The following is a 26384-nucleotide window of genomic DNA, read 5'->3' as shown; positions in this document are numbered from 1 at the left end:
ACATGCAGAGCATTGTGTGAAGGTTTACAGCCGTAGATGCAAGTAAGTATTAAAAATATTACAAATGTATTCAATTTATTGGTTAGGAAACCAACTAAAAAATAATAGAAAACAATATTGACAAAATTAAAAATCAGTCAAGAGCTGGCTAGGTAAAGTTCACAAAATACAGTGCTGCCATCTTTTTCAGTCATTTCTGGAAGATCCTGTGGCACAGACGTAGGTGTGCTTGAAGTGGGTAGTTCAGTTGGTAGGTCTGGCGATGGAACATACTGTGAACATGGCGAATAAACCGTGGTAATGCCACTGTGTTAGGACAGTTAGTGTGAAATGAGGATTCAGATGAGCCTGCTTGTTGTTGAAACGCTGTAAAGTGCCCCATATCAGCTTCAAACAACAGCTGTGATATTTTGAACTGCACTTTGTTAGCAGTATTAGTACTGTACGTATTCAGTTTGAAGGCGACATGGTTCCCATAGTGTGTGAACTGGTTTTTTGACCTGTTCACGCCATCCTGTAGAAGACTGTAGGCCTCTTCCAACTGTTTGTATTCTCATTCCATCTGCAGTTTCCTTTTTTTCTTCTGTGGGAGAACCTCTGAAGAGGCTTTTGTTGTAACACATTCATTACTCACAGTAAGTGATGATGAATGACAGATCTCTTAATTATTTTCTCCCTCGGAATCCTGAAATATAACATTATTATACTAAATCAAATGTAAAGCAAGTTAACAAAAAAAATTAAATAACGTAACTTTTGTGTGAAACTTCAAGCCTTACCCCTTAACTTAATTAACTTGTAAGGAGAGTGCATAATATAAATAATTTCATACCATATAATTGCGTGCAAAAATATGACGAGAGTTTTTTGTCTAATAGTACCTATAGTTAAAATGAAAACCGCAATGATATACTAGCCGAAGAAACGTTATAGGTACTTAGTGTACATTTTAAACATGTGCCTGCTTGAGACCAATTAACAGCACTGGTTGTGTAAACATTAGTCACTCAGCTATATTATATATTTATGCATGTGTTTGTCATTTAACTTCTTTATTTTCAGGTACCAAATTCAAAAGAAAAATGTTTGTAAGTCGAAAGGGATTTTTATACCAGATGGAATTTCCCGCACTGCTTGGCTGCAATAGATGGAAAGCATATTGCCACACAGTGTCCATCCAACAGTGGAAGTAAATATTTCAACTATAAAAGATATTTCAGTGTTGCCTGCAGTGGATGCTCAGTACAGATTTTTATACGCTCATGTTGGATGTCAGGGATCTATATCTGGCGGTAATGTTTTTAGTAACACATCATTTGGAAAAGCATTACTCAATGGGAAATTAAATATTCCCACTCCAGAAGCATTGCCAGGAAGAGTTGATCCATCTCCTTATGTAGTCATGGCCGATGATGCTTTCCCACTCACTGAAAATATTTTGAATCCGTATTCAACCGAGTTAGGAAAAGGATCTCCTAGGCGAGTGTTCAACTACAGGTTATCGAGAGCTCGAAGAATCGTAGAAAATGTATTTGGTTTATTAGCCGCAGTGTTTCACATATTTAGATCTGTTGTGAACTTAAAAACAGAAACAGTGCAAGATGTAGTGTTAGCATGTGCCTATTTACATAATTTTCTGCGGGAAAATCCTCAAGCCACAGCACTACTAGCCACCAGGTACATTTGACACAGAAGACACGAACACTGGAGAAATCATATTAGGTTCATGGAGAAACAAATTTTCTACTGCAATGAGAGATTTACCAAGAAAGGCCCAAAAAAGTTCAGAACAAGTCAGGGAAGAATTCAACGAAATTTCCATGTCACCACAGGGAAAAGTTTCGTGGCAAGACAAACATTTGTGAGATAATGGCAGTGTTCCAGAAAAGTACTACGTTATATGTAGATATGTAAATGTGTGCTAAAAGTAAAATTTTCTTACATTTACAATTCGTGGTTTTGAATAATTATTTTCTTTACTTGGGCAAACATATTTTTTTTATGAAAAAAATGTGTTGCAGCTCTTAAAAAATCACGGATAAACATTTCTTTGATAGTAAAATGTATAAGTCCCTATGCATAAAATACATAAGCCTATATTGTTAAACAGTAAATAATTGGGTCATACCTTGTCTTCCACGGTGAAGCTTTCTTTTCCCACATCTGGGACATTACTGCTTAAAATAAAGCTCATATTTTTGAAGAGTAACCACAAACTGTCTTCGTCAGTAGCACTACTACCACTTTTCTTTTTGGATTGCAGTTTATTTTTTTTTTGCTTTTAGCATATGTGTGCAAAATTTTAAATTTTGACTGCGCAACATCCCCTGAAACATCAAATTGCTTGCCAATTTCAATCCACACATCTTTTTTTCAAATTCCTGTCTCTGTATTTTACATGCGATATTTCCCATAGTTCAGGATGTAATTGAACTTCGTTAACAAAATTAATTAATCACTCTTGACTCCACGACATACTCGGCAAATTTACGGAAAGCGAAAAACTAGAACACTGCACATACTAAGTCGAACTAACCTCAAATCACACTACGTCAAAACAATAACACCACCCCACCACTGGACAGACTGGCAATATTGCCGTGTGTCCCATCCGCCGTGGGACACTCGTCAACCCTCGGCAATGTGTGGCCCACGCCGGAAGTTGCCGGAAATATTGACCAAGAAAACGGCAATTTTGGTCGTGTTGTCGGCAACATTGCCAAGAGTAGGGATGTGTCGTTCGTGAATGATTCGTTCAAAAAGAACTAATCTTTGAGAGAACCGAATCATACGATTCGTTCGCGATACAAATAATCAGTTCTTTAAGAGTCGATTGCTTGAAAGAGTAAGAAGAACGAAACTGCGAAAGAAGGAATGAATCGTCGGAAATCAGATGAACGAGATGAGGACGAATGACTCGTCGGTAATCAAAAAACGAGATAACTCGTCGGGAATCAAAGAACGAGATGGCTCGTCGGGAATCAAAGAACGAGATGAGAACGAATGAATCGTCGGGAATCAGGAACGAAACAGCGAAAGAATGAGATGAAAACTGGCCAGTCTTCCAGTCTGATTCGTGAAATGAATCATGATGCGAGGAGTCGAAGTATTTTGTAATTTAGCGTGCACATATTTACTACAGCAAATGATACCTGATCAAGGAAAATATGGTTAGATGAAAATTTTCTGAACTGCAAATGTAAACTGTTAGTTGCAGTTAAGAATTTATTTTTAGCACACTTTTATTAATTAGCTTCACTCGTAACTAAAATAAATAAATAAATAATTAAAAAAAAATCTTTTAAGTCAATTTTAACGTACTTCGAATTGTCGTAACTATTTGAAATTTTATAGTAAAAAATGGGCAAAAAAACACTTCTTTTGTGTTTTGGGCAATAACCATGCTATTTTTATATCCATGAGTTCAGGATATGTTGGGATATTTGCCCGAAGTTGACTTTGCACGCCCCCAAAAAAATAAAAAATTTTGAAAATTTTGAAAATCTTTTCTCTTTTGATCTGGAGTGTTTCTGAGCCATGCGGACTCCTCCACCTCCAACCCCCCCCCACCCCCCTCAAAACACTTTTTTGTCGTCCTTCAGGGGAAGGGCATGAGCCCCCAATTTTTTTAAAGTCAGGAATCGGAACAATAAAAGTACGTGCTTCCGGGGTGTTCAGGCTATATTGGACAGCCTTGCAGAAAAGAGAATGAGAGGTTAATTGCCCCAAAATTTTTGAGACATTGAAGATGATTTTGTAGTGAATTTTGGCAAATATATTAAAAAAAATATTTAATAAATTAAAAGTAAAACAATTAAAATTTATAAAATGTATTTATATTTTTTAATGAACTAAATAATCTTTAAATTTAAGCAATTTGTTCACAGCAGCAGAATGAACTACAACTCAGTATAACATAATTTTTTTTATAAGTTAAAAGTGTGGAGTTCTTAATATCCATTGTCTTAAATTTTAAATGACATGTCTATTTATTAGGAAAAATGAGAGCATCTCACACTTTTTTTCATTTAAATTAATTGTTTTGTTTATTACTTGATTCTTATTTTTAACTAGTCGAAAAAAAATACGTTATACATTGCTATTCAATCTGTCACTGAGAACAAAATACTTAATTTTAAAGATTTTATTTTTTAGTTTATTCAACAATTAAAGCAATTATAATAAAAAACTAACAAACCATGCGAATGAAAAATAACAGGGAAATTAACGACAAATGTGAACCACACTCACCATTTTTTGGTTGAATACTGTACTTCATTTATGTGTCTTCGCATTGATTTGTAGAAATAACACTTGAACACTTGTCTCATTTTCTCTCAAAATGTTTAGGTCTACATTTATATACATCACTGTCAATAGAGAGTAAATATCCTGTTCATTAATTTCTTCAACTTCAAAAGTAGTAAAATATTGATAATCTAGTTTTATATCACCGTCACTCTCACTTTCTCCCGCAAAGAAATTTTCAGTTACTAGAAGAAATATTACTTCAAATTAAAGTTGAGAAAAATCACTTTTGAAACATTCTTTGACTTATCCTGTTTCGCCTCTCAGATATCATATTACCACTATTGGAAAAAAACTCTTTCACATGGAACAGATGTTGCCATGACATACAGTCTTCTCTTCATGATTTCATAACGTCTGGGGTAAACATGCTTTTTATGCTTCCACCACTGAAGCGGATTTTCGTGTCTTTGTAGTAACGGCTCTTGGAGGTACCTGTCAAGTTCTATGATTCCAGCTGCTCTAGGAATTATATTTTGTTTCAGATTTTTCACTTTAAAATCAAAGTCCTCCCACAACAAACTAGATGCAACTTTGGTTTCACTGAAGTCTTGCATTGCTGGAATTTCTTCCAGCTGAGAACAACAACACTCACTGGCTTTGGTGACAATTCGCTGATATGCAGAATTGAAGGCATTGTCATTTTGAAACCCCTGCTTCATAAAACGTGGGTCAAGAAGAGTTGCTTCCGATAATATAATGTTATCTTCTATGCTCGATGCTAGTCTCTTAGAAAGTTGCTCCTGCAATTTTATAACCATGCTCTTAACTTTTTCGGGCAAGCTATTCCTATTTATCCTTGCAATATGTCGCAGCATTGCCTGTCGAAGAAGTGTCCCATACAGCACAGTGACGTAGAAAAAACGTGGAATATACGTTGTTTAGGAAACCTGCTGACGTTAAATCATCATCTATAACACGTATATTCAACGTTTTATCAACGTAGAAAGAACATAGAAATGTCCGCGACAGGCAACGTCGCCAGATGGATGTTAATTCTATGTCTATCGGAGGACGTGGATACCACGTCGGTTGGGTGACGTTGATGAAATGTCTATTGGAAGTCGTAGAATCTACGTGGCCATGTGGACGTGAATTCAATGTCAGTTGGTGGAGGTTTATTGTACGTTTGGTTGAGGCCATGGATACCACGTCGGCTAGGCGACGTTGATGCTATGTCTATCGGAAATTGTAGAATCTACGTGGCCATGGGGACATGGATTCAATATCAGTTGGTGGAGGTTGATTCTACGGGTATGTACGTACCTACCAATTTTCTCAGGGAAAAAATATTTTTCTTCTTGCCAGTGATATTCTCTACATTGAGGCATGAAAATTGCTTAAAAAGCACATATTGTAAGTGTTATTACAGTGCCTAAGAATGACATCTCAAAATTGATACTCATTTAAAATAGTTATACACTGATTTTAACACCCCCCCCCCCCCCCCCCCAAGCCCAATACAATTGCATTTAATTGCATTTAATTACATTTTCCATATTTAGTCAGCTTTAAGCATCAGTAATTGCAAAATGTGTGGTTTTTTTTATTAAATACCATTTCAATTAAATTGGCAAACGTTAAAAAAAATATTTCACACATAAACTTAAAGTATTAGTACACTCCATTACACAAATTAATTAAAAACATTGGGTGCTGAGTAACGTTAACAAAGAGTGAAGAGAATATAACATTATAATTAAATATTTTCACAAATATAACATTTTCATTTTTTTTTACTAGTTACCACTCAAAATCACTTAAAACTGCTTATACGCAGAAAAAAATTACAAGTGAATATTGTTTACATAGTATTTAAAGCAGTTGAAAACAAAACAATATAATTCAAAATATCAACAATAGGCAGCATCTTGACTTTAATAACAATTTTTCTAACGACACGTATTTGAGGGCACAAGCCCAAGCCATAATTTTTAAATAATATTTGACCGACTGGTTTCCCAGTTAATAGGTACCCTGAACTTATAATGATGACTGGTAGCCCATTTCACAAATAAACACTAAAACAAATATTGTGACTTATTAAGAGTGCTACATGTAGAGTTTATAAAAAAAGGTTTTTTTTTCGTAAGCATGTTTTTTTCTATAAAAAAACCTGTTTTATTTTACAATAAAACCAATTTTTTTTTCATACACAATAAAGATTAACAGTAAAGTATGAGGTACAGTATATAAAATGAAACACCCCCCCCCCGCGAAAAGTGGGAAAAAAAACTAGGGACAATGTTTTTTTCTAAAAAAAAAAAAAAAACAATATTTTTGAGGGGGAAAGAAACACATGCTTTTTTTTTTCATTTACAACACTAGCTACAGCTCTTCTTCGCATATTTTAACCAATTAGAAATAATGATGGACACTTCAGTCTCAGTAGCTGACGGATAATGGAAACGAACCACCCCTAAAACAAATTTTTGAAGGTGAATGAGTTCCACATGAAATAAATATTGTTTTGTTACAGGGAATCAGTGCATATACTACTAACATTTATTTTGGTATTTTGTTGCTTTTACGTTTTATTTTAAGGCCTGATATCACACGGGATGCATTATGACAAATTTTCTAAGCTCACTATTATAATAATTATAAATGCTGATGAATTTACTCAGTATTTGAATGGCCAAAGAAAAAATTGAAATTACAAGGGGTTTAGCATATCTAAAAAATTTGGAAACATCAGGTCACAGATTTATACCATTCTTGGACGTGGCAGAGAAGGAAGAGATCCAAAAGGAGTGGCAAAAATAGAGTGATAACTGTAATTGAAATCCTCTGCTAATACCCGCTTTCGCTTGCTTCATAATTTACTGCACAACAATAATTCCCATGGCAGCAAAATCAAGCTACACATGAAATTTTTCCTCAGCTATACACAAATACACATCTTTTTATACTTGACTAAGGCACTGCAATTATTAATTTTTAACTAATTGAAAAAGATTTTTGGGCTAACCAATTTAATACTGGTTACTCACTCATAACATGTGAAAGTTCCAATTTTCGGAAATTTTTCTTCCCTTTTGTTCCCAACCAACTGTACTCTGTAGCCAGTTGATTTGTCAACATTCTTTTGAGCAAATTTGTGACACTTCCGTGTATGTAATTTCCTCCAATTACCTTCAGCGATAATATCTACAAAAAAAAAAGACAAAAATAAAAATTTCACAAACACATTCATAAGAAATAATATTTCGAAATTAATGTTTAACAAAAAAAAAATTTCATTTATGTGTAACAAAAGTAAAAAAAAAATTCATTTAGCATCTATAGTACATTAGGTACAATTATATGTAAATTTACTAGGCATTAGCAATCACTTGCATAAGACCTGTCTTAAAATTGAGGTTGTCCTTGCTTTCAGAATAACAGGATAGACTCCCTGTTCCAGGTTCAGTATCTACACTGTTGGCAACCTGCACATATTATATATGTTTCACCTATTTTGTACTTTCAAATTTTATATAAAACATCAAAACATCAAAATTTAACACTGTTTTTACGTTGTTTGGTTTTTCTCGATGGGATATGAAAATAGACATTACCCAAATGTTAAAGAAATCCACTTGCGTGATATTCTAATAAAACTATGCAGAACAGTAATCATAAATACTTGGAGTGAAAAACTAGTTTTTCATTATTGACTGTTATTAACCCCCCACTCCTCACTAAATTTATAAGTTCAACAAATATGAGCATGTGTAAATCATAGTGTACACTAAGTTGAATGTGGTGTTAACCCAAATGTAATAAATTTGTATAAAAAAATTATGATATAAATTAAATTTGTGAAATCAGGAATAAACTGTAAAATATATGAATTGCATATTTAAGAAAGGGCCTTAGTCACTGCGATATAGTTTTGAGAAAAACAAAGAAAACTGTACAAATGTACATGTGTTACGATATGTGTGAAAGAATAATATAATTCAAAAAGTTCTAAGTCTGACCGACATATCCAAAGTGCATGGGACACTTAAAGATCAAATTTAAGTTTAAAAAAAAATAAAAAAATATTAAAATCAGGGACATTGGGCCCTTTCGTAAATTAAATGAAATGTTAGACCCTTTCTTAAAGGAAACCACTCTTCACAATGAGATTTTCAATATTCACGTAAAAATGCTCATAGTTTTGTGTATCCTGAAGTATTAAATACAAACATACCAACAGATATTCTGTCATAAATACCCACTGTACCCAAAAGTATGTCACGTTTACAACATTTACACAATATCATTACACACTTTACTATGTTGTTTCATAACAATAATATCCACGGTTCTCAGTACACTCATTGGTTAGTGGTTTCACATGTACGACCATTACACCCAACAATCATGTCAAAGAAACCTTTATGTTCGTCAGGAATGTATGATATAATTTTCTTAATATCGCATACCTTTTCAGATTTGATAAGCCCAGCTCCTTGTGGATAGGCTTGCTGTTGAGGAAGTGAAATAACATTATCACCTCCCAGCTTGAATGTAGATGTAGCGAAACTCCCAATGAATGCTGCAGCTACGACAGTGCCTTTTTTAGAGGAATCATAACTGAATTCCACGAAACTGTTGATGGCGAAGGCCTGACTCTTGTCTCTTGGAACAGTACCTGCAGTTTCAACTGAAGTACAATTCTTCTTGTATAGCTGAGGCCACCTTGTCTCCCAGTCAAGGATGTCATCAGTATCAACCATGTGCACAGTGAATTTATCTCCTCCACCTACTCCGCAAATCATTTCACATAGTTCTTGTGGTGTGTAAAATCTGTCATGTTTCCTTAGAACATGTTTTACTAAACCGAAGTCACGGTCACATGCAAGAAAGGAATGACCTCTGATGGGGAACCTGTGGATTATTTTATCAAACATTCCTAAATCCGTCAGTGATAAGCATGTGTGATTCTTGTTTTGCCCACCACAGGAGTCGCTGTATAAGTGTAGCTCTCTTATTGTGGGCGCAACGTTATGACGTATGTGATGCAAAAGGAATGAATACGTTTCATCTGGTCCTTTTCGTCCTTGACCCTCATGATATAAATAAAACTGCGCCTTGTCAGTTTTGAGATCATGCACACAAAAGGGGAAAACAGACAGTTGACAAAGGTAGTAGAGGTCTTGCACAGGGATATTCAGCAATCCAATATTTTGCATAAAATCAAAGCATATCCCTAACACATTTTCGTTTTGGTGGCACAACTTCTTCGTTTCCCTCATTGAATTGTAAAACTTCTCATTTCGTTTGTGTACTGCGAGCTCTGCTATTGCTACACTTTTTGCAACAGGGTTCAGAGACAGACTTTTAATTTTAATGTTCAACTGTTCACATTCACAACACGTGTCTATTTGAGGCCTCCCAAATGAATATGAAAAACGTTCCTTAAAAACTTTGTTATAGAAGGCATAATTCACCACTGTGTTCTTGTGTTGACTTTTATAGGATACAAATGAATCATAGATAATTAACACAGGTTATGTTGATACATTTTGCATGTCCAGCATTACCTTAACGAACATAAGATGTGATTGTTTCCTTGTTACTGCTACTCATAAAGACTGCACTGCATTCACTTTATAAACATGCAAACAACTAAATTTAAAGCAACCTTATTTAACATTCATAACCTCTTACCTGCATGCTTCGCCGGTTGTTTTAACTGGTACATACTTTCCTTTGCTATTGATATACTGTTCGCCGTGTATTCGTGCTCGCTTGATTTTTTCAGCTTTATACTCCGAAACATTTCTGATGCCTCTCTTCCTTTTCTTTACAGTTTCCATTTTACCAGACAATGTGACTAACGACACATGGAAAACAGTAACAAAGCGATAATAACATGTGTAACACTATAAACAAAACAGTAGTGAAATAATATGCAGGGCTACAAACTTATGAGAAAGCATCAAACCTGTGTATAGCTAAGAAAGGAACTAAGTAATTGACTTGCTTCCTTTCTTAACCTTACAAGAATTTTGTGCATTGTTCTAACAGGTCACACTTATGAGGTATAGTTCCTTTCCTACCCACAAAGGTGTATGGACACTGTAATGTTACTTGAAACTTCGATACTGATTATTAAGTTGACAAATGTTATAGGTATATATTAAGGTTTGGGTATTGATACATACAATGGGAAACTTTATATCGTTGATATTAGTAAGAATATTACAATTATTACAATGAATTAATAATGTGTTTACTTAAACTTTATAGAATGTTATGAAATATGGTTTGCATTGAGGTATAATTATTGCGTGTTCATTACAATATACAACGCATAACACAACAATAACATATATTAACTCATAAATATACCACACAATATCAGTATTCCTACAACCTAAGGAACATTTAACAAATCATTCAATATCCTTGTTATTGTTGCAAATAGTAAGTTAAGTATTAATTCGTGAGCATTTATCTCTTGCTAATAATCAGGAATTTAGGCTGGGGCTTATAGAAAAATATAAAGTGTCATTTTCCAGCAAAATCTTCAGTTTTAATTATTGTACATTTATATGTTTAAATTAATTCACAGAAAGTTTCTAAATAAGATGAATACAAAAATGTATATATATATATGTGTGTGTGGAGGGGGGGGGGGCATTTTTGATTTCAAATGATACTAATTATTATCATAATCAGATCTGCACCTATTCGAGGTACTGTACCGTAATTCATTGTTAAGCAGTTGAACCAATACGTTATACATTATACTCGTAGATTTTTTTTTACGGATCAAATGAATATAAAATTCATACAAGCATTACTTACTCAGACATATTTAGCAATCCTAATGACTTCTAGCTTTGGCTGAAGCCCCAACAATACTAACTTTTATCCTTTTAAGGTTACATACCAGATACATACGATAATATCACTGTATTAATTAGTATTTCCTCAATTTAATTCAGTTTTATACCTTTTTTTTTTTATCATTTACTTCCAGTGAACAAATCTAGTTCATATCCATAAAACTTCTATTATTACATTGTTACCTTTGTACCAAAGACAAAATGTCATAGCATTCAACTATGGTAGAACCGTATATTAGTATTGCAATAGAAACATAGATAAATATTAATAGTAATTACTAAAATAATGTCACAAATTAAAATATATCTGTACAACACTTGAACTACACACTGTCTATGTTAACTCATTTTGGCTAAAATGGTGACTGCCCTTTCTTAATTATGCGATTCATATTGTTATGATTCAACTATAAGTTGATCTCAATCCTTAACTATTCTAAGACAGGGTGATAGGGGGCTCAAGACTAAGAATGAAAGACAATTCAATATAGAGACATGATTTACTGTCACGTACTATTACAGTGTTAGCTGTCACCTAATTTCGACAATGATCAAGGAGCCTCGCTACCACACCTCGGCAGGTTCCTTACCCACGCTGTGCTGGGTCGCGCTCGCGACAGGTTCTAGACGACGGACTGCGGCGGCAAAGGATCACGGCGCCGATGTCACGACTCATGCCGTCCAGTCGCCGGTGACCAGAAGAAGCCCCTTTTCGACGGTGGCTGTCGTTTTTATCCTTCTATCCGCGTCAGTGTTGATGTTCCGTGTTGTCCCCTTTTCTCTCGCAGCGGCGTTCGGCCTTTGGCGACCCGCGTTGCTGTTTTGCTGGCGGTGTTGAAATTGCTGACCCCTCATGTTTGACTCAGGGCGAGCCTCGAAGCCGCTTGCCAGAGTGCTCAGAGCGAGTCGTAACAATATACACTTTTCACGAAGGGATAAAATAGGTTGTGCTGAAAACTCTTTTATATTTTTACTACTGGATATGGTGGTGATAGTTGTTGAACGTGTATGGATGTTTAAATTTAAAAAACATAATGAGTTGTTTTGTTTACAAACACAGCTCTGGGGTTGGTATGAAAATGACATGTCAATTCACGAGTGGCATCATTACTAACCATTAAAGTAAATATTTATGATGAGTAACGAAAATGCTCACGGGAGACTGTGCCTGCTGGCTTTAAAAAAAATAAACAAGCTGGTGACCAATTTACAAGTATAATTATGAAGGTTAATGACAACAATAGTAATAACAATTATTTTAGAAATTACGTTAGAAAAACAGAACCAGGTAATTATATAGTCAATGGTTGAAAGTCCTCAGAAAAAGTAAGCTGTGACTAACCAATTACACAAGAAAACAACAAGAGTTAGGATATTTTCAAGTCCAACAATAGCCTGAGGAAAGATTATGCAATGTTCACACCCCAGTGCAAAATAAACATTGACAACAACAAATTTATGAAGGAAAAAGGGTTCCAGATAGTTCTTCAGGGGTAGAGCACGTTCCTATCTTGGGACCACTGGGGCACCATAACGCATTCCAATTCTAGACGTTGGTTAGTTCTAAAGGAGCTGTGCCAAATGTCAGATGATTCCCGGAGCAGCGAGAAAAACAAGGGGCCGGTGTGCAACTCCAAACATGCACGCCCGGTCTCAGGCGTCCACGCCTTACCTTATGTCTGCGGTGTCAGATGTCTATCTCTGGTCCTCAACAGGATACTGGGCTGTGTGCTGCCCTCCCCGGACGATGTCACACGCAGTTCAGTCCGTAGCACAAACAAAATCACAAAGTCCGTAACGCTGACGTCGCGGTAGACACGTGAGGCTCGCGGTGTGCAAAATTCCCGAACAGTTCAGGTTAGTCGGAGAATAGTCGGCTTCATAAACCAGTACCGGAACGACGGTCGTTTCGCGCGATCTTCAGCGAAACGTAATACTGCGCCGCGCGGAGTAACGCGGTTCGACTCCCAGTGACCCTGGCGATTCCTTCAGAAATCACGAACTCGCCGTTATATACTAATCTGAGGTGCCAGTAACGGCGCCTTTCATTGGCCGCTTCATACGTTAAGGTGGTAAACGAACCATAAAAGTTTTAAAACAATTTTCAATAAAGTTTTTTTGCCCTCCTCAACACCGGTTCTGCTACACACTTCACCTCTCATACTGGCTCATTTTCCTGTATTGACCTCTCCTTCTGTAGCCCTTCCTTGGTCACCCATTTTGAGTGGTCAGTCCACTTCAATCTAAGTGGTAGTGACCATTACCCAATCTTCTTGGAAACTGTGTCACGACTCTTACCACACCTTCCGTCCCGATGGGTGATTAAGGGAGCTGACTGGGGCAAATTCCGGGAAAACCTGCAAGTACCCACCAACTTTCATCCTGATGTGGACATGGGTGTGGAACACTTTACCACAATGATATCAGCAGGAGAGGCGTCCATTCCTTTTTCTTCACCCACTGGTCGGTGCCGCACACCATGGTGGAACGACCTGTGTCGTGATGCAATCCGTGCCCGGCGAAGAGCGCTCCGAAGGTTTAAGTCTGGACCGACACAACAGCACCTGGAAGACTTTCGTATCTGCAGGGCCCGAGCACGTCGTACAATTCGAGAGAGTCGAAGTCTTTCTTGGAGGGCATATATTTCGCAGCTTACTGTGCATGCCACCAGTAAAAACATCTGGACCGCAGTTCGAAAGTTTAATGGTCACAATAGTAACACCCACGTTCCCTATCTTCGGGTAAATGGAGCCTTAGTACTCGACCAAATGGAAATCGCTGACCGACTCGGTTCCGCATTTGCTGAAGTGTCTAGCACCGCGCGGTACCCCCCCGCCTTTCAAACCCTCAAAGCTCTTCGCGAGAGTACTGGAGTTGACTTTAGTCACACCAGAGGGGAGGATTATAACGTACCGTTCACGTTCACTGAGTTGGAGAAGGCACTGTCCCATTCCAAGCAGTCCTCGGCCGTCCCTGATGGCGTACACTACATGATGTTGAAAACTCTGACAGAGGAAGGCAAATCAATAGCTGCAGACACTCTCCATTAACTTTAGACATTTTAGCATCTCTCAAAATAACTTTACATGTACCGTGTAAATCAAAATGACAGTATTTTCCTGTTCCCAAATCATTTACTGTAATTGTTCGGGGTGTGGCCAATAATGAACGTGCATCTGTTGGGAAATCTTCATGTAGCCCGGTAGCCTTTAATAATTTCAACAAGCTTGTTACAGCTGAATGTGAAACATTGTAATCTAGGGCCCAACTGGTCAAGCCTGTTTCCAAATTACCTTCATGAACAGATTGTGCGTAACTTACATAATCTGAATCTGAAGTCATGCAAGTATCTAATAGATTACATGAAACAAACATTACAGAAAATTAAATTTACACAAACCTATACTTTATACATATAAACACGCACATCAAAAATATGCAACAGATTATTATTTAATTTCGTTTTCTATAAGTAATGTTGGTTTCATGTAGGGGCCTAATTGAAATATATATCATATTATGAACACATTGTTTGAGAAACAAAATTGTTAAAATACAAATATTTATCTAAACATTTTACACTAACATCAGTGACCAGATCCATGTGTTTTCGCATTGGGTTGGTTGTGTTTAATGTTCAAAGCCAGAGCTCTTAATCGTTTCTTAGCCACATGTCTTTCTCCAGCCCTTGGCCTGCCAGCTGGGTGACGTGAACTACCCCTGCTTGTTCCTGGTTTTAGTCCAACAATGAAGTGGGTTATACTTTAATTCTTTTGCCTATACTTCTTTTAGATGATGTTTCAAACAATCGATATACAGTAAAACCTGTGTATAACAAAACTGAGGGGACTTGATTTTGTTATGTTTGTAATAGAGAGGTTTCTTTATAAAGAGGTGAAACCCAAAATTATAAAAAAAGCATGTCATAAATTAACAAATGCATATTTAACGTTGCACCGAATCAAGAGTCATGTTTTAACACTATTCGCATTACATTGCAAATTAAGACATGTATTATTTAGGGAAATAACAAATTGTATATAATGTACATGCTACATACCTAGATGAAAATAACTGGGCAGGAAATCATACTGTATGTACAGACAGTCGTTGCAGCACTCAAGAGAGCTAGTTACAGCCAATTGCACATTATCTTAAAAATACCTTAACTACAGCATGGACAGAATAAAAACATGTAAACAATTAATATTACTGCTTTGAAAAATAGTCTTTAATAGATGCTTGCTTGGTACGATTGCTTAACTCATTAGTCACAGCACACTCAAGTTCTCGCAACATTTTAAGATTTGATGCAGAACTACTTGTATCAGACGTCAGAAATAATCTCTCCAAAACATCCAAGGCCGAATTCACGTCTTTCCTCGATGGCCTAAGAACATCAGTGTCGACTTCTTCGGTGGTGTCATCAGCTAAACACACATCTTCTTGCATCAATGTTCCTGGTTACTTCAAGCCACTTATTTTCGGTGCAACATGGCGGGTTACTTAGCTGTTGTTGCTCTTCATCGTGGAACCCTGCTTTGAGGAAGCAATTGGCAATAGCAGTGGATTCAATATTCTGCCAACTATGGCAGAGGCGCTGCATGGCCTGCAGGAGATTCCATTTTAAAGAAGTGTTGCCATTCTCCATTTGCCTCAGCAGAATCTGGACTAGTTGGCGCCTGTAGAGCCTTTTCAACTGAGATATTATTCCTTGGTCCATGTGCTGCAGCTTGGATGTACAATTTGGTGGAAAGAAAGCCACTTTGATGTTGCGCAGTTTAAGTCCATCAATTTTGTGTGCTGTACAACAATCCAAGAACAACACAATTTGCCTGTTTTGTGCCCCCATGCAAGCATCAAAACTACAAATCCACTCGCGGAACAAAGATTATGTCATCCATGCTTTGGAATTGTGTTTGTACGTACATGGTAGATGTTTGGTATTTTTAAAACACCGAGGCTTGGCAAATTTTCCTATGACAGTTGGTGTTAATTTCTCTGAACCATCAGAGTTTGCGCACAGCAGAACTGTGAACCGTTCTTTACTTCGCTTCCCCCCATGGCATGCTTCTCCTTTCAGAGCAAGAGTTTGTCCGGGACGAGGTTATAAAAAACACCCGCCTCATCCGCATTGAAAATGTCCCGCGATGCATATCCTTTGGTAAGTCTTCGCAACTGTGGCTGCCATTCTTCTTGGACACAAGGATCAACAGCTGCCTCCTCACCAGCAGCTTTCAGAGTACTCAGGTTCCAACGAACCTTGAAACTTTGCAGCCAACCATTCGATGCCTGGAAATTATCTATCCCCTTTCTTAATGCCTCATATTTGGCCTTCTCTTGAAGGATAGATCCTGAGATTGGTATGCTAGCTGCTCAACATTCCATTACAAAGTCAAATAATTTCCTATCAAGATCATCTTTTTACAGTGTCTCTGTCTCACGGCACCAAGTACAAGTCCCTTACTTTCAAGATCACTTCGCTGGAAAGTATTGTTGACCAGGTAGAGTTCGGAATTGAAAATGTTTTTGCAACATCTGTTTTTCTTTTGCCCAGATCTACTGCATGAAGAATTTCCAGCTTCGTTGAAAGAGAAATAGCTTTTCTCTTTTTCTTGTCCATAGTTTCTAAAAAAATTCCATGTATGTACTGATGATTGCACTTAACCCTCGTATGTGGTTAGAACCGGACGCAATTGAATGTCCAATTGTTTCTTACGAACAATTGTGTACAATTGTACAGTAAAAAAATTGATTAGGATGCCTAAAACAATAAAATCCAACACACATATACAGCAAAACCGCTTATTTGCACTTTTCATGGGGACAAAGTAAAAAAGTGTAAAAAGCGGAAAAGTGTAAATAAAGGGAAAAGTAAGAAATACGTTAAAGTTAATTAAAATACAGTCGCATTCTGCAGCGTTCAGAACAAATACGGGCTACATTACACATACGCATTGCACCACAGTAATAAAAAATTAAAAAAGGGCCGCAAATTTATGGAAATTTACCGTCAGTAGCGCGCCGTGCGCGGAGAAAGGTCATTGTACTCAATCAGCTGTTGTTACGGCGCGGCGTAGCGGCCGGCTGGCTTTCTCTGTTCTCTGAGTTGCGCATGCGCAGTATACTCACTCAACGCTCCGCCCAGACTCGTGACGTTCCATCAGCAGCCAGCTAATAGATACGAGCTTAGCGGAAAAAAATATAAGCTCCACCTCCCGTGTACCAGTTTTGGTTAGTTCTAATACCAATTTATTGGTATACGCACCAGTTTTCTCGCTGCTGTGACATGTTCAAGTTTACGTTCATCTTGATGTCTTGATACCAATAATTAATTATTTACGATCCCCAGAAATAAATTGTTAGTTTAAAAAATATGCGTCAACTATACAATACTTCCGAAATTATAAAATATGTATAAAACAGTTACCAAGACTCCGCTCATTTTATCTTGTGAAGTTTGTCTCGTACCAGTATTTTGGCTGAGTTGTGACATAAATACAGTATCAGAACTTACCAGGTCATCTTTGTTTCAGCTGCTTCTTTGGCGACGTACTGCTCTCTTCTGTGTAGTGTGGATAGTTCTATGATGCAGAGCAAGATGGCAGTCTACAATTGTTTATGTTACGTTAATATTTCAGCAGAACTCAAGTATTTCACCGCAAAATTGTGTGTATTTTGTACAGTTCCATTTATTTTGTTAATTTGTAATAGAGGAGTTCTTTAAAATCACACGTTATAATTATTTCGTTACAAGAGGGTAAATACACATGTATTTGTATAGGATTTTGGCGGGACCAAGACGTGATTTCGTTGTAAACAGGATTTCGCTATATAGGTGCTCGTAAGGAACAGGTTTTACTGTAACTGCATTGGAGTTGAAATCTTTTTACATATTTTTGGAAACTTTTCTGCTTTATACAGTAAGGAGGTGTCAGAAGCATGTTCACTAATTAAACCTTTCATTTTACCCATTTGCTCATCCCACATAGCCATCACATCATTTTTAAGACTGTGCACATCATCTGTTTTATATGAACAGGTTGGCTCTGAAATAAATCCTTCAACATTTTTCTTTTACAGGAATACATATTTCTTTCTCTGCACTCTCTCCATCATGTACATTTTGGTGACATCCCATCATTCCCACTAGGAACTGGGCAGGTAAACTGACATGCCCAACACCAATAAACAAAAGGGTTTTCTTATCGCTTTCAGTAAGCAAAGGAGCATTTGGAAATTGGATTCCATATTTCAGCTATACTGCAGTCTGATGCTTACAAAATGCTCCCTGTGACCCTGAAATACAGGTGCAGACATCGTGATCTACATGGTAATAAACTGACTTGTCAGTTTCTGATTGGACAATATAGTCTGTATCAGTTTTCTGGATGTCACATATCTGTAATACCTTTTGTCCCTTGTCTTCACACTTCTGGAACAAAATATGAAGCTTATGTATATGGCCAAGGGCTACTTCTGCGATACGTTCAGCAAAATATTACTCCATTCCTCTGAAAACCAAGTCCATTAAGGCGACTGGATTGTATGCGCTAAGTCGTGTCAGAATATTATTTTTCAGGATTCTAAATGTTGCTTCTGCATAGTTGTTTGTATTATTGCCTCTGTTTCTTACATTGAGTCTATATGCCTGACACCACTCATCTTTTCCTGTGATAAGAACTTCCACATGAAGAAGGAAGTTTTGATTTTTAATAGAAGTAGGATGACTTTCAAAATCATCCAGTGCCCTCTCAAAACCATCCCTACTGGTTGAATACAATATGTCTCTAAAAAGATTCATCAATGTCTTTCTGTCACCTTGAAAAATTGCAATTTTGCTGGTCCAGAGCCATCTCCAGAGTGCTTGCAATACATGGAATTGACACAGTAATAGCCTTACACTTGTAAAAACTTTTTCAAGGGCATGTTTCAGGGATGTACTGTCATCTGTCATAAAGTTTTCTATTTGAATGGGCTTGACAGTATTACAAATTGTGTTTAGATTTTGAAATACTTCCATGTAACATTCTTCACTCTGACCACTATGTATTCAGTGGCGTCTCGTCAGGGCAAGCAAGGCAAGCAGTGCTTGCCCAGGCAGTTTCCAGACATTGTATTTTTTAAATAAATATTTTATTCAGAATAGTATTTTACTTTGGCTCGTGCAGTTAGGTGTATGTATTTTTTACACTATCTTCTTGGGACCCAATACTGTGCGCTGTGCGCTATAAAAAAAGAACTCGTTGACACAAAAACATGCTGTTTTAGAAGCGTTGCTAGGTTTAGAAGCGCTGGTAGGATCGCTTTCAGCAGGAAGGCTGCCGCAGTAGTTTCCTTTCGGAAGGGGGGGTGGCATGGTACAAAGATTCAGGGAGGGGATTGGCTGGAAAAATATGCGGTAGAAGCTACGAAGGTAACGCTTTCTTGCCGAACTGGAGCGAACATGGCCGAAGCAGACGGTGGAATTTTTCCGCCGACTGCTTCGGCTATGTCCGGTACAGTTTGGCACGGCAGGTGGCGATGTCGCGTTTCAGTCGGCGGTCGTCTCTCGGGGCGCGCGCATCTCTCCCGCGGGCTGTTGGCTGGCAGTGCGTGGGGGATTTGTGGGCGTACGATGATACTACACTCCCACTTAGTATATACGTAATGTAGAGTAGGTATTTTACTATCAGAATAATGCAAGTCAATCATTATTTTTAAAAAAATAATGTATTTAAAAAAAATGTCAATTTTTCTACCTGTGGAATAGTCAATGTTCAGTTAAGAAAACTACTTAAATAGCACCATTTTGTACCTTGAAATCCATATTTTCCCGGCGGAGGGCCCCCAGACCCCCCCCCCCAACCTCATCATGTTTTGGTGTGAACGGAGTTATTGCTTCCCCTCATGTAAACCTCACGCCTCGCCACTGTATGTATTGCTATACCAACTGGCACAGCTCCAGCTTTAGTTGCAACCAGTGCTACTGTCAAAGAACTGTTGGTTTGATCACAGGAAGCTGTAGAATCTAAATATAGCGACTGACTATCACTCAGCTGCTCTAGAGTTCTTTTCATCATGGGTGTCACAATTGAAATGCACAGGGGTTGATGCTCTATGATCAAAGTACAGCCTTCCTGAGTGATGTGTTGTTCCTTAGCTGCAAGTGCCCTGGAACAAAAAAAATTATTTGTATACTTTACTAAGGTAATAAGTAAAATTTTTAATAAATACAAATTTTTTCTCTAATTTAATCTCATATATTTTTTTACAGATATGCATAAATTAAAAAAAAAATCATTTGCAGCCACTATGAATGCTCTTTCAAAAAGTACACCGGAATTAATTAATTAAAAAAGAACATTTTCATTTAATTATTATATTGGATATTCTACTTTTTGGAGTCAGCAATCTTGAAAAATGCATCCAAATAATGCTGACAGAATTTAAGATAATTTAAAATTATCAAAATAGAGATGGAGTATATACACCACCCATTGCTTGCACCTACACACAAAACATTTTCCAAATTAATTATGCTTCCCTCAAAATTGCTGCAATCAATACATAGACTTGGAGTAGTTAGAAACGCTGTAATTTTTGCAAACAAACTCCGCTCAAACATTTCCGGACAAATTTTTAGAAACCGTTCACAAACAATATTATCATTTATTCGCAAGAAACCCATCATCATCTCATGCCAAACATATTTCAAAGCCGTTTCCCGCCGTTTACAAACAGTAGGAACACTCCACGCCGCCAGGTTTGCTGACAGTACTTGTCTCGCGTTTCTTTAACCAGTTTCCTATATTGTCCTAATTCAATATTTGATTGAGTGTATTCACTGAAAATCTTTTGAAAGTAATATTTTGTCACCGACGCCATTACTGTAATGGTCAAACATATGAAAAAAATTTATATATACAACTCAATACAGTAGTTCATATATCTGGCCAATGTATACATAATAAAAAACCTACAAATTAAATTAGTGTCCATTGACTAATATGATTACTGATTCAAGTTGTACAGAAGTTATTGGCAACTATCAGTACTTATTTATTCTGTTACAAAAGTGTCTCTTTAAGGAAGTATTGTTTTGTATTGTTCAGAAATATTTGCAATTTATTATTTTCACAGGCCATGATTTTTGTTAGTATAACACAATCAGCTTACAATATTAAATCCATTTGTTTCTGGCAACACTACAGATACTCCTCAGAAAAATTCTAAATTGCTGGCCAATGCCATTAGACCTCATCTAACATATTACATCACTAGCTGCAATACCCGGCGTTGCCCGGGCTGAACACAGGGTGTAGTTAGTAATTGTCTTCTTAATTTGAATGTCAAGTGTGAAAATTAATTTATATCACTTTCAGATCCCGACAGACGTTCTGCCAGTTTATAGTTATTTACCTGGTCTGTATGTAATTTAGACTTTATAAAGCAATACATAAAAATGCTGAAAAATAAGAGGTTACTAATATTTAAAAGATTCCATTATCTAGTTAATGCTCGGCCTGCATTTCAATGCCTCATTCAGGTTTGTTTTGTAATATGTTTGAAGTAGTTCCACTTATACAAATCATCTATCCATCTCTCTATATATATATTTATCTCTATCTACATCTATATACATCTATGTATCTCTCTATCTCTATTTATCTCTTTATATCTACATATATACTTTCCAGTATATCTATATCTTCTATATATAAGTCTCTATATAGCTCTATACATCTATAGGTATATCTCTTTATCTAACCCATTTCATTCTCTATACCTAGCTTTATCTCAACTTATATCTCCGTCTCTATCTCACTATATATATATATATATATATATATATATATATATATATATATATATATATATATATCACTCTATCTCTCTTTTATATTTAAATAAATTGTGTCATGTGTGCGCACTTATACAACAAAAACAGACGAAGTGCCGCTATATAAAATGAAATAAACACATTTTTTGACACAATCCGTGCTCCAACTATTGAAAAATAGTTATACCGTCTCAGTAACCTTCATGGGCATACGCATAACAAATCACCAAAATTTCATCGCAATCGGATGAATGGTATAGGAACGCATACGGCACAAACAAACGAAAATTAAAGACATGACAAACGCATCAAACGATGGTGTGTTTTAAATTCAAGGCAACTCTATCTATTGACGAAGTTAAGAACAAAAATGTTATTTGCGCCTTTATTTTGCTAGCCGCTGCGAGTTCCACTAAGCTGTCTGGTCTCACCAAGGAGAAAAATATTAATTTGCCAGACCTTACTATGTGTATGATCGTGTGTCAGACATAGAGAAATGACACTCATAATTTGTATGTCTATGACCTATTATTTTTTCTGTTATAAAATGAAATCACTTTTTCACTCCCTTAGGGTTGGAATTTCATATTAATATGGGATCTATGTGTTAATCGAGGTTATAAGCTAGCTGTAGTCCAAATCCATTCAGTAGTTTTTATGTGAAAGAGTAACAAACATCCATCCATCCATCCATACTTGCAAACTTTCACGTTTATAATATTAGTAGGATACCTTATTACATGTTCTACGATTTCAACTAAATGATCGACACTGACCTTACCGTGATGTACATTGAGACTGATTCTTTGACGATTTTGACTGATTGAAGCGGAGAATAAAGAGAAAAAAATATATTAAACCCCCATGGTGTGCTATGAATATTGCCTAACTCTAATCAGAAATATTTCAAGCATTACAAGAAAAAAAAAAAAATTTTTGGAAGAGGCTCAGAAGGAAGCTCAACTCTTAGAAGATTAAATATCTTCAATGACCAAGCAACAGCCTTAATATGTTGTGTGTGTTTATCTACTTATCACAATTTTTTTAACTTTCTGATAGGCAAATATGTAGGATCAAAATCACGTTTATGAAAAAAAAAATACCAACCTTCATTACAATTGCATGTAATGGTCTCGGAAAATCCTCCATTTAGATAGTAAACACCTGGAATCGTCTGAATTTCATATTAAAAATTGTGTAACAATCCTGGGATAGTATTTGTTCGTTTAATTCACACCAACTGACCAAAAGTCGGTACTATACCATTCAAGGTCCCTTTACAGTTCTTAAGTACATAATTAATATCTATGTGCATATATATTTCCAAAGGTGTGTGTATGTATATATATGTCTAATTGGATGGTTACAATAAACATTTATTGTTAACTACATAGTATTATATTTAGTATTCAAATAATGTTACCTATGAATGAAACATGCATTACCTAATAACCACCATGCTTTTATGTCAATGAAGGAAACAATTTTTAAATATTGTATTAGTCGTTACACTACCTCATGCATGCAATTCCACATTAGCTTTGTACTGGGAACCTCGACGTCACCATTGTGCAATGTTTGTACAGAGATAATTTTTCCTTGCGTCCTAAGCACGTCCGACATTCTATGTTACGCCAATCGGCATGTTCATCTTTACGACTCGTGTGGCTGAGACCTGCCACCTAACTTGGGTTGCAACAACTGTGTGAACTCTCTTTTGCCCTCCTTCCGCACGGTTAACATTACGACTCGCGTATCTGCCACTGCACCCTGTTATGTGATGTCTGTGCGAGCTCGTTTTCTGTATAGACTGTGCACAGTCTGCTTTACGTCTCGACTAGTAGAGACTTGTGGAAACTGCTAGCGACATGTCTGTCCCTCGAGTAGATTGGGTTATAAAACACATTGTTGGTTTTATAGCTCACTTTCTCATGATGTCAGATATCTGCGACCTATCATTGCATTTACATGCAAAATACCAAATGTAATGAAAGGAAAATTCTTTATTAATCATATTACAGTAATCACTTGGTTCCAACGGAAAAATTATAATTATTTGGTATCTTTATAATTAATTATTTTTTAAATAAAGTTAGCAAACAAATTAAAAAAATTCTCATCCATTACTAATTTTTTTTCACACTTGATTAAAAAACACGTGCTGTGTATAAATTTTTTTAACTGAAAGGGTGAAAATAAACAACACAAAATTAAAAAGTTTTACTCATTATTTATTTTTCTAAAAGTACACATATGCATTACTTTATAGATTTTTTTAAAAATCTTTGATTAATGTCCTCACTGTGCTACAAATATTTTGTTAGCTAATTTTGTTCAAGTCTGTGACATTATTATTTGGATGATTGATGACTGCTGCTTCACTGCTGGGTGCTGCTGCTGCTGCTGCCAGTTCACCATAGTTCTCTGACGACATCGAGGTGCCGGCTTATCAACGCTGCAGTGTCGGCGAGGTGAAGCCTTGGGTTCGTTGCCAGGCTGTGGTGCTATGTTGCCAAAATTTGTTCTTTGCTGCATGAGAGTATGGTTTGTGGCTTGAGGTGAAATGCTACATATGATTTTGGCCCCGTACAGTTTATTTGTAGCTTAGAGGACTTGAAGCTTCGAGGTGTATGAGCCATTAGCAAATAAAGCACATCTCCATAACAGATTTCTGTATATGTAAGTTCCATTGGTCGTCGTGGAAAACTGTACTCGAAGCATCCAAATTCTGTCTTGGCAGTGAGGTACTTGGTTTCCGGATTAAACGGTGTCATCGTAACTGCGTCCGTACGTAAGCTGATTTATCTGGAGTTTCACTGCTATTTATGCAAAAATTAACTTTCAGGCATGCTAACATTTAAAATTATAAATAATATTCAGGTGTACCAATAATTAAAAATTTAATTTTCAATGTGCCAATATTTACATTTATTTTTGTTGTTGGGGCCATTTATGCATTAGCTGTGTGTTTGTACAGGCACAGACTCGTTCTAAATGTGGTAAGGAGGCCATGTTTGGGTTTTGGGTTCGAGTCTTGTCGCCGGAGGTGGCTGCAATTTTCATGAGTACGATTGCATGTTGGCTCTGAAAACCTTGTACGTTGCAGTACATCCTGACGATAGCAATGCTCGGCTAAAACTTAATTAATCACGCAAACTCTCCGCCATATATGTCAGAAATTTCGCAAGACCTGCAAACGCATCGTAATTTATGGTTATCGCGAAGTATCTGGCAGTATGCCGTCGTTTTTGGTGGTAATTTTCAATCGACAATCAATCATAGAATTCCTAATAAATTTATTTTGCTTGGACATATCAAATACATGTAATGAAGCTATTGATTTATATGTTTCTGAACTCAGTAGTGGTTACGGTTCCCTGCCATAGTTCGAAGATTGAAACTGCGAATACACATGGTAAGGTAAGGTTATACCACCATTTTCAAAATCCATGTTTATGGCGACGTACTGGTAACTTTCCCTTTCAAAAATAATTTTACATTTTCCAGGAAGCAGTGATTGAATCCCCATCTGTCAGCCTAGTTCATTTGCCTGTCTGTTTGTAGTGCAAGAATAATGTATCTCAGCCTTTCCTTACTGGAGGACGTTTTTATAACCCAATGATTCTGACAGTTTTGAGCTAATACGGGGCACGAAAACGAGATTCCAACTGCGAAACGCAAATTCTACTGGTTTTTCCCTCTTGACAAAATTTAAGTCATACTCTTTCCTTAATTTTGAAGGTTATTTGGCACAAACGACTCTGTGCTCCTAACAGTGATTACCACAGGCTGTGGGACATTTCCTGGTGCTCCAATGACAGCGATCAAGCGTGAAGTGGCGAGAGCGATCAAGCGTGAAGTGGCGAGAGCGATCAAGCGTGAAGTGGCGAGAGCGATCAAGCGTGAAGTGGCGAGAGCGATCAAGCGTGAAGTGGCGAGAGCGATCAAGCGTGAAGTGGCGAGAGCGATCAAGCGTGAAGTGGCGAGAGCGATCAAGCGTGAAGTGGCGAGAGCGATCAAGCGTGAAGTGGCGAGAGCGATCAAGCGTGAAGTGGCGAGAGCGATCAAGCGTGAAGTGGCGAGAGCGATCAAGCGTGAAGTGGCGAGAGCGATCAAGCGTGAAGTGGCGAGAGCGATCAAGCGTGAAGTGGCGAGAGCGATCAAGCGTGAAGTGGCGAGAGCGATCAAGCGTGAAGTGGCGAGAGCGATCAAGCGTGAAGTGGCGAGAGCGATCAAGCGTGAAGTGGCGAGAGCGATCAAGCGTGAAGTGGCGAGAGCGATCAAGCGTGAAGTGGCGAGAGCGATCAAGCGTGAAGTGGCGAGAGCGATCAAGCGTGAAGTGGCGAGAGCGATCAAGCGTGAAGTGGCGAGAGCGATCAAGCGTGAAGTGGCGAGAGCGATCAAGCGTGAAGTGGCGAGAGCGATCA

This window comes from Bacillus rossius, chromosome 3 (assembly GCF_032445375.1).
Source record: "Bacillus rossius redtenbacheri isolate Brsri chromosome 3, Brsri_v3, whole genome shotgun sequence".
Taxonomy (NCBI): Eukaryota; Metazoa; Arthropoda; class Insecta; order Phasmatodea; family Bacillidae; genus Bacillus; species Bacillus rossius.
This window is presented reverse-complemented; position numbering follows the sequence as displayed.